This window comes from Lissotriton vulgaris, chromosome 9 (assembly GCF_964263255.1).
Source record: "Lissotriton vulgaris chromosome 9, aLisVul1.2, whole genome shotgun sequence".
In the NCBI taxonomy this organism is placed as follows: domain Eukaryota; kingdom Metazoa; phylum Chordata; class Amphibia; order Caudata; family Salamandridae; genus Lissotriton; species Lissotriton vulgaris.
In genome coordinates, this window is record NC_141697.1 from 258,114,372 (window position 1) to 258,134,058 (window position 19,687).

The 19,687-nt window shown below is 49.7% G+C and overlaps 1 protein-coding gene across 3 annotated transcripts in view; it reads left to right on the plus strand.

Annotated features, from left to right (window-relative positions):
- YLPM1 (YLP motif containing 1) overlaps positions 1 to 19,687 on the plus strand; it is a 923,718-nt gene that overhangs the window by 170,409 nt on the left and 733,622 nt on the right. The window lies entirely within an intron of this gene.

A 19,687-nucleotide genomic window follows, 5' to 3' on the forward strand; every position in this document is an offset into this window, starting at 1 on the left:
TCAATTGCCCACGTTTCCTGGAATAGGCAGATCTCTTGTCCCTCAATGAAGGCCCCCCAATCGGGTTGATCCATTTTGGGCACTAAACCTGCGATTTTCCAGGATAGAATTCTTAGGCCTCCTATATCTAGACTTTTCTCCTGTAGGGGGTTTATCCCATGCATCTCAGCTAGACCTTGAATAACAATATCACTATTTCCCATAGAACCTTGGTCCAATGCAGGATATTCAGTTAGGCATTTTAATACCAGTGAAGTTCTCCCCCGCCCCAGCTGGGTTCGACAGGAGTATTAAATCATCCATTACCAGCCCCCCTCAACATTAAGGACTGGTTGGGAGATTGTACCCCCTCCCAAAACCTCACTAGATATTGAACTTTGAATTGGCGAGACATTCACATTAATAGACGTGGGAATTAGTCAGTCTACCAACTCTAGGCAACTAAATCTATTACTAAGTGGGCCAGAAAATTGTGGGCCGTTATAACTACCCCTATTCCCTTCATGTTGAACATAGTTGGCCAATTTGTTAAAGGAGCAGTAGAAATGACTACGGTTGTGGGCCCTAATGGTGGTGCTTGTGGATCTCATTGGCCGCACACATACATGGCTAACAGTTCTCTGGTCCTTAAAATGTACAACAATACAGTCCCCCACTTGGTTTTTAGATCGATTTCCCACCCAGCTCACCTCCTCACACACATCTGGCCATAGACTTCTCCCGAGGGGGGTCTATTATTAGCCAGTGTATCGTTTTATTTTTAAGTTGGTCATGTGTTTCGATCTTCCTGTATTCCAATTCTGGCGCCCCAGCCAATATTACAGCATACGGAGCACAGTCTGGATAATTTTTGGTGCCATCCCACTATTTGTTCCCTGGCTAAAAAAACTTTCTGTGTTCTGGCTCCCGGGGGTATACCCTCGCGAACCCGCTCGCGAGGTCCAGCACTTGGGGGTTCCACTTCGGGTGTGTTATTCGTTCCACATACTTCAACCCTCTCAACGCTTGGGGCCATTACTTGCACATTCTCATTAGGATTAGCTCTAACAAACCCCCCACTGCCCCTTGATCCCTCATTCGATGGAACATGTGATCTGCCAAGATTTACTATAGTATTCTTGATGGTATCCACACTAGACAACATAATTCCTTCAATCTTAAGCAGCTTGTTTTCAATTTGCGTAAGTCTTTCTATTAAAGGTTTCAAGGACGGCGCAACGAGACAACCAATTCTTTGCCAGTTGGGGTCCTCTGGGTGAAAGCCTAGTGGCAGGGTCTGCCTCCTTACATATACCAGCAGCAACGCTACTATCCTGGACTATTTGGGTAACAGAAGAATACAACATAGCGGCATTGCTGCTTTTATTTAGCTTACAAGTTTTTGGATTTCTCCCCTTTTGATGTGTACCACCACGCTTCCTCCTATTGCTCCCAGCGTCTGATCAGGGGGTAGCAATTGGGTCTTGTGGGCATCCATTGCACGTGTCGCAGGGCCCCTATAACTGATAATGGGACAATGATCAGACTACCTGACCCGTGGGATGATTAGAACATAGATACACTGGGATACACCGATCCTGATCTATATCCAGCCAAACCTTTCCCTCCTGATGATAATGCATATCAAGAGCTTATTGCCCGAGCAGCCACTTATCATGGGGTCATTTAAAATAAAGACCTTGAAGAGAATTTCCTTTTTGAAATTTAAGTAAACTCACAAAACATCCTTGCCTATGTTAAAGGGTATGATGCATGCGGACGATATATAAAGGATCCGGTTATGTTACATATAATCTCAACACCTAGAGTGGTTAAATATAAACCCCCTCCGTCTGACCCAGTCTTGATGAAGGGTAAATTGCCTTTAGATGCCTTAGTAGTTTCAAACGCACGTAAAAGGGCAAATTCACAAACGTCTACAGGCACCTCCTCCTGATAACTAATCACAATTAATAGATGCTTCTGGAAAAAGAGTAGCTGCTCAATCAGCCAATCATTGGAGCGTGGCCAACACTCAAGGACTGTTGGCTCAGTATGATGGGGCACACTGGGATGAGATGGAAGAATGATTACAATATCTTCCAGAGGAACGCAGGAAGAAAGGGCAGGAAATCGTGCAAGAAGGCACGCTTATTTCTAATTCATCTATTAGATGTGTTTTGGATGCTGCAGATACTGCATCGTAAAAAAGAGACTTGCATGGCTCCAATTTCTGGATTCAAACCAAATGTTGAACAAACTTCTTAATGCACCATTTGACGAAACACCATTTTGGTCCTCAGATAGACCAATCACTAGAGATGGCAAATTCAATGGGCGCACCTCAGTCTCCGTCTAATAGAGGTTCTTTTTGTCGCTTCTTCTACAGTGGGAGATCCAAGAATAATACCACAGATGCCACCATATCTTTGTAGAAAGCACATGCAGTCTTCCTCCTCCTAGAGGATTCTGTAGAGGGGCTTATAGAGTACTTTAAAGGAAGAGGTAAATGTACAATATCACGTACCTCACTATTCACTAAAACGGTGAATTAATATCACTCCCCACCGAATATTCATCACCTATAGGGGGAAGACCACTCCAGTTTCTAACCATTTGGCAATTAAAAACAGACAAATGGGTATTGGACATTATCCAACAAGGTTACTGCCTGGAGCTCAAAGCAACCCTCCCATCATTCCGTCTTGTATTTACGAACTGTCTTTGGAACACAAACATCTACTCTTAACAACAAGCATTGGAAATGCAATAGGTCTCGCATTAGAAAAGTTGGAGCTATTGGTCTTGTTAATGACAAATATTTTATTTATTTGTTGGTTTTTAAAACCGCTAAATTGATAGCTTTGTCATTTACAATGCCAATAGTGTTAACTTTCGCGAATGTGACACCTATAGCATTTGGAATGCAACACTGAAGAGAGGGTGCTGCCACAGCACTTAGTCATTCAAACTAAAACCTCCCTCCTCTAGATTTGCTTGGTGTGTTTGGACCATGGAGGCTGCGAGCATTGGAGGTTCGGGCACTGTGGCTGTGGTGTGTGTGTGTGTGTGTGTGTGTGTGTGTGGGAGGGTCTCGGTTTACATTTAGAGCTGAGCATAGGTATATAACCGCCTCACAGGGTTCACCGGTGGCCTACAAGTTGGAGACCCCGGGTGAAAAGCGCAGGGCCGGAGGCTCCCCAGATACATATTTTGGCACCTGTAAGAAGCGGTGGACGGATGAAGTGGGAGAGGAGTGGGGGGGGGTCAAGTGGGGAGGCTAGAGAATGGAAGATATCTCGTGACGGGACTTTGTGCTGATAAAATGTGTTTTCATGTTACAGCGCCATGCTTAAAAGTGCTGGTACTCTTCCTTTCAAACTAAAGATGTACAGACAGCTACTATGTATTTATTTGGCAGCGCATGCCTAGTTCAAGTACAGCACAGATATACACAAAACAGAAACGAATTTGCTTTTGTAAATTACACTGTTATGCACTGGGGTGATTATTAATTGTGGCTTACATCAAGAGTGGAACATCTCTTCTCCCATCCTGTGCCGGTCAGATGCACAACCTGCCCGCACCGCACAGACTTTGTGCCTGTCACTCACCAGATCATCTGTTATTTTGCCTGGTGGGATTATGTCATCTCAGTCAAATTAGCTGCCACAAAACACCACACAATTCAAGAGCCGGGACGCTGAATAAAAATATCTTCTGTTGTTACCCTGCTCCTGCGTTCGTCATTTCCGCTCACATAGTCCGCTGTTGCCGGGTGAGCACAAATCGCTTCCGTGGTCCACTAACAGATGGGCGCTTTACTATGCCCAAAACGTGATACCAATGACACGGTATTAATCTGTTTTGGGTGCACGTACCCGTTTCGGCGTAGTGCTGTAGCTGTCTACTGTTGCATTGTTTTGTTATTGTATTGCCTGCTCTCTCGACCTTTCTCTGTGTCTGAAATATTGCAGTACTTTCCGCAATCTGATGAAAATGTTGATAAGAATAACAACTGTAGATATTTATTTTACAGGTTAAAGTTCACTTTTTGAGGTAACTGAGTAGATCCCTCAATTTCGTTGACGGGTAGTTTGTTTCAGTGTGGCACAGATCATTTGAGTACAGGAGAAGCGCTGCATCTCTCATAGTCCCTTTTCTGTGTTGCTATTATAATGTAATGAAATGTCTGGCTCTTAAAAACAAGGATCAGGGTTACGTGGCTGCCCTTCCAAACACAGAAATCACGCAAACTTTTATGTAAAGGAGGCAACAAACTTCACTGCTTACATAACGCTCAAAAGGCGACATATACATGACAGTCGTGGTTGCAATCCTGATTTCCAACTGAAAGTTTCTAGTTATTATGGAGTAGGTGTTGTGAGACGTGATGTGCGGCACTCCCGACCTCGAATGCAGCATTTTGCTTTGAAAAAGACTTTACCCGACGTCACACTTAATTCAAGCCCTGGGTGGCATCTTGGGGTGAGGTGACCCCACACATCCTCCCACACAAAGACGATGGTGGAGAGCCTGCACAACCCCAGAGATTACGCAAGAAGGAGCCTCACTGTACACCCTGTGCCTATCCCGTTACTGTGGGTGTTCGTGTTTGACGTAGGACGTTTTCACTACCTGACCAACACAGTTGGCAGGCTGTGCAATGCTGCTGAAGCTACCGACTTTGGAGCTAGGGAACAGGGTCCGATCCTCCGCGTGGGCTACATCATTTAATTATTAAAAAATAAATTGCAATATCGGAGGGGTTGTGGGGAGAGACAAATTAAAACAAGTTTATTAAATGTGGGTAGAGCGACTGTTCCGGTACCACGTCAAAAACTCTGCTAAAATGTCACCCGATAGTTAGCTCAGCGGGTTAGTGCGCCAGCTGCTGAGTTATGCGTGCAAACTGCTAGTTTGAAATACAACTTGTTGATTGAGCCTTCCGTCATTCTGGGGTTGTGAAGAAAGTGCCAGATGATTGTTGGAAAGTAACACCTAATGTGTAGAGCTCAAAGACGCTGCAGCACGGTGGTAGTTAGTGTCATATGGTTATTGCTTCAGGGTCTAGGGGTATTTTGCGGTCAGATTGTACGATAACCTGCCTAGCATTAGACGGCAGCTGAGACCAGGGCTAGCCGTAGAAAGTGCCAGTCGAGATGGTGGGGTAGATCCAGGAAAGGGAAGTAAGACAACCTCTCTTTCTGAAGCGTTTTAAAGTGCAGCCATGCCGGAGAAAGAGCATTCCATTATCACATTAATACAAAACAAGTAGGAGGGCACAAGAGTGCAAGGAAAGTTACACATCCAAGGCTGTGGGAACCTTACGGAGCGACTATAGCTATTAAAGACATCCCGCTGAGATTCCGATTGGCCCGCAGCCGGACATTGATTGATTGCCTGCAGGGTGATTGAGTGGATGGCTGCGCGACGATCAGGGCAGTGATTGAAAGGGGCCTAGTGATGTCAGAGGTTATTCGAGATGGAAGAAGAGGGCGGGGAGTCTGTGGAACGGAATGAATTGAAGGCGTGTCTGTAACTAAGCCTGGCTGGAGGCGCAGACTGTGAGCCTATGCCGGTGGGAGGCCCCGAGCTAGACTGCAGGCACTGGACACAAACACAGGAGATGGCTGCCGGCCTGCTCTTGCGCCAATACTGATTGGACTGTGCCGGTGCCCTAGTGCCAGAACAAAGAACTGGTAAGGGCGCCTGCTACTACCGCCTCAACGAAGCTGGGGCGGGAGATTGTTGTGCTGGGGCTGGGAGTCCACGAGCGAGAACACCCACCGGATGGAGACGTGGACCGCTGGGGGGGGGGTGGGCCGGGCGTGGTTGCACCTCAGGCTGAAGAGGAAATCGGGACAGCTGCCTGCTGTATCCGTGTTATTGTTGTAGGAATAATCGTAGCACGTCTAGTCATCAGGACATGCGTATGCTGATCAGTCTGAGTGTGACATTAAAAGGAAAAGTAAAGGACGCGTGCATACAGTTTTCTAGGGCAGTCAGAACACTCCCAGCGCCAGTGATCACACCGGGAGAGTTTGCATGTTTCCTCTTGGCGGGGGCGGAGGGGCTTGGTCGTGCCGGAGGATATTGCCGATAAAGAAAACAAGCGCTCGTGTATAGAGTAGCGGATAAAAGCAGATATGGAAGAACGCTACATTAAACAAGAGGGAGGGAGAGAAGGGGAGGGGGGGAGGAGAAATGCGACACGGCGGGCAGGGGAGGGGGCGGAGCGGGGAGAGGGTGTTAAAGCAGCCGGCTGAGGGAACTGATGTGCACGCGCTTTTAAGCTCAATGCGCATGCGCATTGAGCTTAAAAGTCACGGGCACTGCAAGGAATCGCCACGATTCCTTGCAAGTTAGTTAAAGAGTGGTTAAGCCCCCATAGTCTCGCAAGCTCGATGCGCATGTGCATCGAATAGCGAGACCTAAAAAGCACAAGCTCTTCTAACAAAAGGAGCTATTGAACTCTTCCCATTACAACAAGAACAGGAGTAAATTAAATATACTTTCTAATTCCCCAAAAAGACTTTGTGGAGACCAATATTGGATCTCATAACTTTAAACCTATGCATATCTGAAAACTTCTGTATGGTCACTCTACGACAAGTACTTCCACTTTTGCAGCAAGATGAGTTTGTCAACACCAGACCTAAATGACGTATGCTTTCATATACCCATTCACCCAGCTCATTGCACATACCTCAGATTTGTGATGGGGGAAAAAATAATTTGTTCAAAGTACTTCAGTTGTGAGTAACGACTTCTAAAACGACAACAAAAACATGTCTTTCCATACTTAGACGATTGGCTCATAAAAGCCAACGCACAAGTGTGTTAATCACACTCAAATCACCATAAATCTTCTACATCAGTTGGGATTTACTCAATTAAAAAAATCTCATCTTAATCCCATTCAAACACAACCATATCTGAGAGCCATTCCAAACACGCAAATGGCTCTATCATATCCCAACGCAGCCAGAATAAAAAAAATTCAAAACATACATTACTACAGTTTCAATCAGTGTGTCTCCGCCATAATATTCATAAGTTACTAGGGATGATGGCCTCATGAAAGACTAACTATGTGTCCTCTGCAAGAAGGCTTAGCACGTCATTGGAACCAATCACAGGGTCTGCTAACAGATCTAGTGTTGCTAGACAGCAGCACTCATCACTCTTCAGAGGTGGAACAATTTATTAAAGGGGCGGCCCTTTATCAACCCTATTCCACAAGTCGTGCTCACGACAGACTCTTCTTAGAGGGTGGGGTGCACACTTAAAGCAATTAACAGTTAAGGGTCTTTGGAACTCCAAACAGACCGTATGCAGCTCAATTAGCTTTAAAAGCATTTCAACCTCACCTAAGAAAGTTGTCTTAATCCTGACGGACAATATGACAACAATGTACTCTGTACAGAAACTGGTGGGGACACACACCACAACTGTTGCTCCTCTCAGACCATTTGGCAATTCATCACAAAATCCACCTACTGGCAGAACACCTTCCAGGCACAGACCACATCTTTGACTATCTCAGCAGAATGAAACCACAAATGCGAGTGTCGCCCACAAGTTCTCCTTCCATACTTTCAAACATGCGGATTTCCACAAATAGACTTCTTTGCCACAAAGCGCAACTCAAAATGCCCAGACTTTGCCTCCCAGGTTCCCACTCCCGCTATCCGAATGCAATCTCCTATGGATGAACTGGTCCGGGATATATGCTTAGCTGCCTCACCCTCTCCCTCCATTTCTGGTTCGGAAACTCAGGCAGACATCTCTCGCACTGATTCTCGTAGCTCCCACATGGGCTCGTCAGCCATGGTTCACCACACTATTGGAATTATCAGTGGTCCCGAATCAGAAGCTTCACATAACGTCAAACTTTCTCACACAACTGTGGAGAAATCTGACATGCTAATCCCAAGGACCTTAACTTGCTATTTAGCTCCTAAAGTCATAGTTTGGTTATCTAAACCTACCACCAGATTGTATGACAATTCTTAAAGAAGCATGAAGACCTACCACTAGAGCATGTTATGCTGCAAATTGGAAAGGATTTTTCATATTTTGCAATAACTCCATTGATCCTCTAGATGCATCTATATAATATATATATTTTAGGGTATGCTGATGACACCCAACTGTTGTTTACCTGGCCAGATGACAACCTGGACACATCTACAGTTCATCTGTGTCTGTCCTCAGTATTTCGCTGGTTAACACAGGCCCAGCTGAAGTGCAATGAGGACAAGTCCGAGGTGCTCTTTTACGGCTCCTTTCCCCCCTCATTCAAGAGCACACTCTGGCCCCCAAACATTCCTGGCCCAACAGAGATGGGGAGACCTGCAAAAAATCTGGGCATTTGGTTTACGGAGGATCTCAGATTTGAGTATCACATCAAAAAACTCACCGGCACTTGTTTTGCCACTCTGAAAATGCTCCGCAAATTTTTCCCCCTGCTCCCCAGGGAGGCCAGAGAGTCGGTTGCCAGAGCACTCATACTGGCTCGCCTTGATTATGCGAATGCACTGTTTAGTGGCATTCCGGCATACCTGGTCAATCGCCTCCAAATTGTTCAGAATGCGGTTGTACGCCTATTATTTAACATCCCCAGGTGGAAGAGCGTTCGCACGGAGCTGCGCTCGCTTCACTGGCTTCCAGTAACACAACGCATTCGGTTTAAAGCCTTGGTGCTGGCGTTTCGCGCAATTCATGATCAAGGCCCCTCATATCTGAAGAGAAGATTCACTAAGTACATCCCGGCACGCACCCTGAGATCTGCCTCGTTGTTCAAACTGTCTCTTCCCCGCTTCAAACGCGCCAGACTGGGTGGTATGTCGCTGTCGGTGGTGGTGGCTCGGGCCTGGAATGCCCTCCCTTTCCATCTTCGCTCCATGCCGACAGTCACTGCTTTTAAAAAACATCTGAAAACCCACCTATTCACGAGTGCAGGTTAGGAGGATTCTCTTCTGTCTTGTTTTTTGCCGCTTTGATCCCTTCCCCGCGCCAGGATACTCACAAGTAACAGAGCGCGCTACAAAACGGTTTATAACATAACATAACATATTTTGCATCTACAACGTGCAGGTTTAGCATACACAACTATTTGACTACACATTTCAGCAATAGCTGCATATATTCAGAACAGGCAACATGTACCTTTAGTAAAGTTCTTGTAATCAAAGCTTTTATGGAAGACCTTAAAAGGATACTACCATCCAGGGTACCACCTGCACCTAGCTGGAACCGTAACATTGTTCTTACAAGACTTATGGGCCCTCCTTTTGAACTGTTACACATATGTTCATTACAATTTTTCATGGGAAGTTGCCTTTTTAATCGCTATCACTTCACGTTAGAAGTACCCTTTTTACAACTTCATAAAGATAGGGTAGTTCTTTGTACAAATCCAACATTCCTTCCAAAAGTAGTCTCTGCTTTTCATATGAACCAATCAGTTGAGTTATTTACCTGTGTGCTTCCCTCAACGTGATTCAGTAGCAGAAAGAGCTATACACACAATTTGTCAAAACAGCATTATTATACTACATTGATAGGACAAACTATTTCCGCCAACAACTTTTTCTTGCCTTTGCTCCACCTAATAAAGGGAAAATCTACCTCTAAATCTGTTTTTTCAAAATGGATTGTAAAAATGTTTTCAAACTTGTTATGTTTAAGCTACAATCTTTAACTGTACCTCCTAGAGCACATTCTACATGCAAAATGGTAGCATCTATTCCCTTTTTAGGCAACATTACCATAGCTGACCTATGTAAGGCAGCTACATGGTCCACACATTTACCAAACATTGTGTGGATGTTAGCACGTCAACAAGCTAATGTAGGACAAGCAGTGCTAAAACACTTTTTCAAACTGCAACGCATACAGTCTATGCACAGCTTGTGTATCTGCAGCACACATGCCTTAAACACATTGTTTTGCCGCATGAATCTTTCTGTTGTCACTATGCTGTGCATTATCCTGCCATTTAGTGGTAGGGTCCGGAATCGTAATTTTTTTTCGCTTCCGGCAGAAGCTCCCACCTTTGGACTCCATCTTCAGATTCTATTTTCTGCCGTTGGGTCTGGAAAATCATAGAAGAGTTCCAGAAGCTTTTGAAGAAGGAATCAACGAAAATCTGCAACAAAAAAAACTGCGAAAATTGGAGAATTCAGCACAGACTGCAGGCCGGACAACCGGGACGACTAAGAAGAGAGGAAAACCAAGAACTTCGACGTCCAATGGAGAATGTGCACACAGGGGTCTCCCTGAGTGCAAACATGGACAAAACTCCATTCAAATTCTGCAACCATTGCCACCACAAGTACGTGCAGAAGGACCAGCACCCAGTTTGCAACCTCTGCCTGCCGCTGGACCATCGAAGCGAAGACTGCAACGCCTGCTCATCGTTCATCCCGCAGACCCTCGGACAGGCAGCGAAGGGCGAACTACAACAAGCAGGGGCAAGGACCATCCCCATAGCTCCAAGACTTTGGCCTCTCCAGTGGGGAAGAGGACAACATAACGGAGGGACCCAAAGACTGCACGGTCATCGAGACAGTTAAGTCGGCAAAGGCGGTAAGTGTCGTCGACCCGAAGACCCCCGACTGATGCTCGAAAGAATGATGCAAAATCCTCAAAAGGTGCGCTGCCCTCAACTCTCTACCTACGCAGCAGCACCCAAGGACAAACAGCCCAGTGGATCTTTCGAAAAGGACTCCCAGCCGGCGGAAACTCTGGAGAAACCTAGGTCGTCAAAGCCCAGTCTTGAAAAGGATGGAAAGAGTTGAAGGCGACTTGGAGGCCGACTACCATGAAGCAAAGCGTCCGAGCTCTGCTCCAATTAGGTGGCCGAGATGGAGAAAAAGAGAAGGCTCGAATTCTAAATGGCAAACATCCTCCAGCGAAAGTAGTATTTGACGACCGGATGAGCCACTACACCATCCTTAAGGCCCGCAGCCGTAGCGGAGTTAGAAGAGGGGGTAGAGGACCCATATCTGCAGAAAAACGCCAGAACCTGCTGAAGAACAGGAGGAAGAGGGCCTAGATTAATTAGAGACAGAAGGCGAAGAGGATCAACAGGCCTACCAGGACTCGACCTCCTCGGAGGCGCAAGACCTGGAGTGGCAGGATCTTGACGCCGAAAACCCAGAAGAGGGTGTAGTCATACCTGTCGAGGCCTTCGCCGCCAGACGACATTGGCATATACAATATGGTCATAAAGAATGCTGCAGCCACTTATAGAGTGAAACTAGAGGAGGAAAAGCCCAAAGCTTGTTTTCTCCTGGAAACTCTGCTTCCCACACAGATCAGGAGCCAATTTGTACCCATTCTCTCAAGTGTGTTGGACCAGGGCAGGGAGGCCTTCAGCCAGCTATATGCAAGTCAGTGACTCCAAGGACAGAGAAGAAATATAAAAATTCCTCACAAGACCCAACATATATTCAGGGATCAGTACCTGCTGACTCGATAATGGCATCAACAGCTAGGAAGAGGGCCAACGTGTCCACTAACTACGGACCTCCTCCAGACAAGGAAAGTAGGATGGATCTCACAGAAAGGAAGTTGGAGGAGTGCGGCGATTAAATGGTGCATTGCCAACTCAAATGCCTTGATTAACAGACATTCCTACCAGCATTGGGAGGAAGTCGGCCAACTGCTCAAACATCTTCCGGAGCAGTATCAACATAGGGCACACCACCTCATGGAAGAAGGCAGGAACATTGCCAGCTCATACCTGAAATAGACCCTGGACACAGAAGAGACATCCAGTATGCAGTTTATCGGGGTTACAGAGAGAAGGCATGCCTGGCTGAGGATCTCTGAGTTCAAGCCAGAAGTCCAAAATAATATCCTGAACACCCCCTAAATGAGAACTGTTCGGCACTCCGCAGTTACAAAAGGAAAATGAAACAGCAAGGTCCATGGGAGCGCTGCAGTTCTGGGGGATAAGGGGCACCCCCTCAAGGAGACCAGTGGGCAGAGGAAACAGCCAGCCGGGACATCACATCAAGCCTTCGAACAAGGTTACCAAATAGGCAACCAGACACTGCAACTGGGACAGCAACAGCAAAACTGGCAGTACCAGCCACAGGGCCAATCCTTTCAAGGGCGCTCGAACGGACGAGGTCAGACAAGGGGAGGGCAGCAACCCACCTCAATGTGACTCCGCTGTAAGGATGCCCACACACACACACTACATCTCGAGGGAGGTGACAATACAAGGAAAAAGACAAACTATTAGTACCACAAGACAAACCGTTCCAGACGCACATAACACATGTAGGAGGCAGAATCAGACACTTCTTCCAGGAGTGGAAGGTCCCGACCGACAAATGGATACTAAACATCATACAACACGGCTACTGCATAGAAATAGAAAAGCCACTCTCCAAAAAGGAAGCCAAACTAGAAGGCACACTACAGCAGAACTATCACTCTGCCTGCTAGAGGCACAGGAGCTCCTAAAGGAGGCAATAGAGACAGTGCAGTACAACGAAAGAAACAAGGGAGTCTACTTGAACTACTTCCTCGTACCAAATGGGTAGACGAAACGTTAAGACCTATCCTGGACCTGCGGTTCTTAAACATTCGTAAAGACTCAGAGGTTCAAGGTGGCATCTCTGCAAGAAGTAATACCCCAGATACAGGAAGGGGATTACATGGCAACTATAGACCTAAAGGAAGCTTACCTACACATCCCCATGAACAAAAGACACAAACGCTTACTAAGATTTGTGATCAAGAAAATACACTACCAGTTCACAGTATTTCAGTTCACTAGCATTCCGCGTAAAGTCTGCATCAAAGGTGTTAACAAAATGCATAGCTGGGGTTGCAGAACACCTACAGAGGCAGGGATAGACGTATACCTGTACCTTGACGACTGGCTGGTAAAGGCAAACCCGTACAGCCAATGCAAACGCATTCAGAAGGTTACTCTAATGCTAATGGCACTAGGGTCTTCAATACATTGAGGAAACTCCTCAACAGAACCAGAACAGGTGAAGATATTCCATGGGGCAGAGATCAACACCCTGCATGGAAATGTGTTCCCCAGCACAAGGAGAAAGAAGGCACTACTGAAGGAGACACTTCGCTACCACAAGGGGCAAGTTCTGACAGTGAGGATGTTAAGCAAGCTCTTGGGAATGATGGCATCATACATACACCTAGTCCCAAATATTAAACTCCACATGAGACAATTCTAAGGATGGCTCCAACAGCAATGATCACAAGCATCTGAAAGAGACACGTTAGTAATAGATTCCTTACCTTAGAATATCCCCAGGCGTCAGACTGGATCCGGAAACTTTTTGCGTAGCAATACCCCTGCGCGTCGGTAGGAGTAGTCTGCGACTCCGCGTCCGTCGTCTGCGTCGTGAGCGCCGGAATGACTTTGTCGGAGTACTTAGACGCCGCCCATGCCCGCTGACGTCAGTTCTTCTTTTTTCCGGGCCAGCTAGCGCAGATCCAGAAGAAGCTCTACCCCCAGTCAATTTTTGGCTGAACTTTTTGATCTTTTTGATCGCTCTTTCTTGTCTAGTGTTCGACTCCATCGGTGCCAGGGATGCCAGAGTTCAAGCCTTGCTCGAAGTGCGACCGACTCATGTCGGTCACGGACCCCCATCGCCGGTGCCTGAAGTGCTTAGGCTTCGACCATGATGATCGAACCTGCTCCGACTGCCGGGCCCGGACGTCGAAGGCTAGGCGGGAGCGGTCCCGCAAGCGACTCGAGCTGAGGCAGTCGGCCCGCGCCGCCCCAGGTCCCGGTCCCGGTCCCACGGGAGGTCGAGGGACAGGTCGCGAGGTCGGAGTCATCGAAGCTCCGGGAGTGGACACCGTTCGTCTGGTTCCAAGTCCTCAGGTAAGAGGCATGAGAGGTCGGAGCGACGTCATCGATCCTCCGACCCACCCCGACGCTCGCACGATGCGGCCGGGGGCTCGGGAGACACCGCCCACGCGGCTCCGCGGGAGTCGCTAGCGTCGCCGCCTGCCCCACACCTTCGGGCCCCTGGGCATGGCGCGACGCCAGAGGAGGTCGAGAGGTACCTCATGGCCATGAGGGCCCTCCCTCCTCAGTCTGTTCCCGTGGCGCCTTCGGGCCCAACGGTTCCGTGTGGAGGTTCAAACGGGTCGGGCGCTTCGGCCCGGCGCCGCCGGCGACTTCGGTCTCAGCGCCGCAGGCGACTTCGGTCTCAGCGCCGCAGGACCTCGCCGGCTCCGGATCTGGGACGTCGCCGGTCGACCTTACGACCTCACCGGCGCCGTCCCCAAGGGTGTCGCCCCCGGCACCCACTGTGGTTGCCGCCCCCAATGTTTCCTACGGTCCAACTCGGGCGCCGATTCCGTCGGCCTTTGGGGATTTTTATCTCCACGAGGAGGCCCTGTCTGCTAATCCTGGTTTACAGGACACAGGTGACGAGGAAGATTGGGAGGGGTCCGAGGACCCTCTGGCACTAGATTGCCAGTCTCAACAGGACTGGACACATGAGCTTGGGGAGGCCAGTGGTCTTGACACTTCGCCAGACACTGGATTTAGCTCACCTCCGACTGTGGCTTCGGAGGCGGGCTCTACATATAGTGTAGTGTTGGCAAAGGCAGCTAAGTCCTTAAACCTTAAGCTCCCCGTCGCGGCCGTGAGGACTAACCTCCTCACAGAGGTCCTCAAACCGCAGTCAAGCTCCAGTGAGCCCCTGCTGCCGTTCAATGAGGCCTTGTGTGACGTTCTTGTGGGCACTTGGTCCAAGCCCGCCACAGGTCCGCCTGTGGATAGGAACGTGGCCAGACGCTACCGCCCGGCCCCGGGCGATCCATTCTGTTTGTCCACCCACCCCACCCCGAGAGTCTGGTCATCCAGGACTCAAACTCCCAGACCGCATTCCTGTCGGCCCCGCCCGACAGGGAATCCAAGAGATACGAACAGTTCGGGAAGAAGGTTTTCTCGTCTGTTAGCTTAGGGCTGCGGTCTGTGAATACCGCCTGTCTCTTGGGCCGCTACACCCACACTCTATAGGACACGGTTGCGGAGGTGCTGCCACAATGCCCGAATGAGGTCCAGGCTAAACTCGGCCAAGCCCTTGCGGAAGGCCGAGATGCAGCACGCTTTTCTATCCGGTGTGGGCTGGATACCACGGACTCACTGGGCAGGGCGATGGCAACGACAGTGGCAGTTCGACGCCACGCCTGGTTGAGGTCCGCCAACTTCTCGGCCGATGTCCAGGCCACACTCCTGGACATGCCGTTTGATGGCCGTCGCCTCTTCGGCGACAAGGCAGACCATGCGCTGGAACGTTTCAAGGACTCCAGGGCTACGGCCAAGTCCTTGGGCCTCACGGCCCCACGCCAGCGATCGGGTGCCTTTCGCTCCTTTCGTGGCCACGGAAAGGGCGCCCCCACACGTACTGCCAGCCACGTGCCCCAGAATGTCCAACAGCGCGGTGGCGGACATGGAAACCGCCGTGGCGGTGGCGAGGCCAGTCCACACCCCCCGCAGCAGCGCCCGCCTCTAAACCTTCCGAGTTTTCAGGCCCATGTGTCTCCTGTGGGAGGCAGGGTTCGCCATCACCTCTCCCACTGGGGCACAGTCACTTCGGACAGGTGGGTGCTGCAGATTGTCCGGAGGTGCTACTCCCTACCCTTCGAGGCATCCCCTCCATCCATGCCACCGCAATGCCACCGCGTGTCGGGGGATCACTTGCAACTTCTGCAAGAGGAAGTCACGGCCCTCTTGGCCAAGAGGGCCATCGAGCGCGTTTCTGGGCCTGAAGTAGGGTGTGGATGTTAATCCCACTACTTTCTGGTGCCCAAGAAGGGCAAAGGGGGCCTACGCCCGATCTTGGACCTGCGGAACGTCAACCGCTTCCTCCGGAAGGAGAAGTTCAAGATTCTGACTTTGGCTCAGGTCCTGGCTGCCCTGGACCCGGAAGACTGGATGGTAGCGTTGGACTTGCAGGACTCTTATTTCCACATCCCCGTTCTGCCGGCCCACCGGCGTTACCTGCGGTTCACGGTAGGCCACGAGCACTTTCAGTTTACCGTGCTCCCCTTCGGCCTTACCAGCGCCCCACGGGTGTTCACGAAGGTGATGGCGGTGGTCGCAGCTCATCTGCGCAGGTTAGGGGTTTCAGTCTTCCCCCTACCTCGACGACTGGTTGTTGAAGGCGGGCTCGCCCCAGACAGTTGTCAGCCACCTCCAGACAACGGCAGACCTCTTGCATCAGCTGGGGTTCTCCATAAATGTGCCGAAGTTACACCTGTGTCCCTCTCAGAAGCTCCTTTTCATCGGAGCGGTTCTCGACTCAGCGCAGTTTCGGGTTTACCCACCCGAACAGCGGGTTCGGGATATATAGGCTCTGATTCCAATCTTCCAGCCTTTATCCTGAGTTTCGGTCAGGTTGACGCTGCGGCTTCTGGGGCTGATGGCTTCCTGCATCCTTCTGGTGCATCACGCCTGTTGGCGGATGCGGGCTCTGCAGTGGGACCTGAAGTTCAGTGGGCCCAGACCTGTCCGACCATGTCCTGATCTCGGAGGGCACTGCGAGACAGCTGCAGTGGTGGCTCACGGACCGCGATTGGGTCTGCGGCAGATCCCTCACCCTTCCCCAACCGGAGCACGTAGTTGTGACTGACGCGTCCCTCCAGGGCTGGGGAGGCCACATGGGAGAGGCGGAGATCAGAGGCCTCTGGTCTCCGGCAGAGTCCCGGCTCCATATCAACCTTTTGGTGCTGCGGGCGATTTGTCTAGCACTGAAGGCATTCCTCCCCTCTGTCCGAGGGAGTGTAGTGCAGGTGTTCACGGACAACACCACCACCATGTTGTACTGCAACAAACAGAGCGCGTGGGGTCGTGGACCCTCTACCAGGAGGCTCTGCCCCTCTGGCAATGGCTCGAACATCAGGGCGTGACTCTGGTGGTTCAACACTTGGCAGGTTCTCTGAACGCCAGGGCGGACGAACTCCGCCGCCGGTGCATGATGGATCACGAATGGCGTCTGAACTCGGACGTGGCGCAAGGTCTCTTTCTGCAGTGGGGAGAGCCTTGGTTAGATCTATTCGCCACCGAAGAGAACGCGCAATGTCATCAGTTCTGCGCGTTGGAATTTCCAAGGCTGCACTCGCTCGGAGACGCTTTTCGTCACGAGTGGAGTTGCTGCCTGTTGTACGCCTTTCCGCCTATACCACTTCTGCCCAGAGTGCTGTAGAAGATCAGGCGCTACTGGGCACAAGTCATCCTTGTGGCCCCAGACTGGGCACGAAGGTACTGGTATCCCGAGCTACTCAGTATGTAGTCGATCCCCCGGTTCGTCTGCCTCTTCAGGAGGACCTTCTGTCGCAGCAGCAGGGGACGGTCCTCCACCCGAACCTGTCCAGTCTCCACCTCCATGCTTGGAGATTGAGCGGCGACAGTTAAGGCCATTTGACTTGCCTCCTGAAGTCTGTACAATCATTCTGGCAGTCAGGCGTCCCTCCACAAAGTCTGTATACGCCTGCAGGTGGAACAGATTTGTGGCATGGTGTACAGCAAAGGCTGTGGATCCTCTCTGCCCCTCTTTCGGAGGTTCTTCTCTCCCTTCCTTCTCTTGCCCAGCAGGGCTCTGCTCTGGGCACTATCACGAGCTATCTTTCTGCCCTTTCAGCCTTCCTAAGACTTCCTGATTAACCATCTTTGTTCAAGTCCCCTATCGTAAATAGATTCTTGAAAGGCATCACACACACGTTTCCACCTGTTCCCTTTGTGATTCCTCAGTGGGACTTGAACTTGGTTCTTACATTTCTGATATGCGCTCCCTTCGAGCCACTCCACAACTGTCCTCTTCGCCTTCTTACTTTGAAGACTACCTTCCTGGTAGCCATCATCTCTGCCAGGAGAGTGAGTGAGCTCCAGGCTCTATCCTGTAAACATCCTTTCCTTTCAGTCCATCCGGACAAGGTTGTGTTGCGGACAAGAACATCTTTCCTACCCAAGGTGGTCACGGCCTTCCACATTGGGCAATCCATCACCTTGCCCACCTTCTTTCCGCCTCCGCATCCATCGAGAGAGGAAGAGAGGCTCCACCGTCTGGACCCAAAACGTGCGCTCTCGTTCTATCTGGATCGCACACGCCAGTTCCAGGTGGATGACCAACTCTTCGTTGGTTACGTGGGCGCTAAGCAGGGGAAAGCGGTACACAAGCGGACCATCTCGCGGTGGATCATCTTGTGTATCCAGGCGTGCTACTCCTTGGCAAAGAAGGAACCCCCTGTTGGGCTGAGGGCTCATTCCACTCGAGCCACAGCGACTACAACTGCCTTGGGCCGAGGTGTGCCCTTGCAGGACATTTGCCAGGGGGCTATGTGGGCCTCGCTGCACACGTTTGCAAGACACTATTGCCTGGACAGCCAAGTCCGGAGGGATCGCTTCTTTGGCCGTTCCGTCCTCCAGGACTTTCTGATGTGATTATTGGTTCGCAGACCCACCTCAGGGGTTGGTATTGTTGGGGTATCTATTCTAAGATAAGGAATCTATCACTAACGTGTCTCTTTCAGATGCACAAGTTACTACTTGTGTAATGATATATCTGTAAGAGACATTAGTTAGTGATAGATTCCTTACCGACCCACCCATCCTCCCCGTTCTGCGAACTGATATCTAGGGTTAAGGTCATCCCCTTTCAGGGCCCTAGTTTCAAGGCACCAGTGTTGGTTTTTGGCATAGCTCTGCGTTTCTGGCGCGGAAAAGCTGTGTCTAAGAACTGATGTCATCACGGCTCCGACGGACGTGGAGCCGCAGACGACGCCTACCGACGCGCAAGGGTACTGCTACGCAAAAGTTTCCGAATCCAGTCTGACGCCTGGGGATATTCTAAGACAGGGGTCTCCAAACCGGTCCTGGAGGGCCGGATCCATGCCAGATTTTTAAAATGACTGCATGTATCTCAATGGGGATATCCAAAAAATCTGGAATGGATCCGGCCCTCCAGGACCGGTTTGGAGACCCCTGTTCTAAGATGAGGAATCTATCACTAACTAATGTCTCTAACAGTTATATCGTTACACAAGTAGTAACTTGTGGTTCAGTTGTCGAAACGCGTAACGAGCAATAAAGAGCATCCTGCTTTGCACTTAAAACTTTGAGTTCGCTTGTTTGTGGAACTGTTGGAATATGTATATATGTGTGTATATATATATATATATATATATATATATATATATATATATATATATATATATATATATATATATATATATATATATCCATACCACGCCCCTCTCCGAAGGAAAAGAACGAGCCACACCTGTAGCAGGTCAGAAACACGCTTTATTCAGCATTCTGGGCATGACGCGTTTCGTCGCGTAGACTTTTTCAAATGCCCGTTTCCATCAGAAGTGCTTGCATAACTCCACCTTTAACCCAGCTGGCCTCGTTGCGATTGGCTGAAACCTGCTGGCCGGCGCTAGGGAGCATTACACAAACTCGGACCTCCGAGTCCTTGCAGCAGGCAGTCTTATTCGTCAGTACTCCCCCCAGTGGGCGGTGACTGCCTCTCACTCCACTAGCGCTGAAGTTATGGTGGAAAAGCGGCTGTCCTGAAACAATCACCCACCCGCAGGGCACAACTGTAGCCTTGGAGCGACACATCAGTTTGAGACGCTCCCTCGTGTGTTCACGATCCAGTCCATTGGTAGGTCACAGCAGCGCGATGCGGTG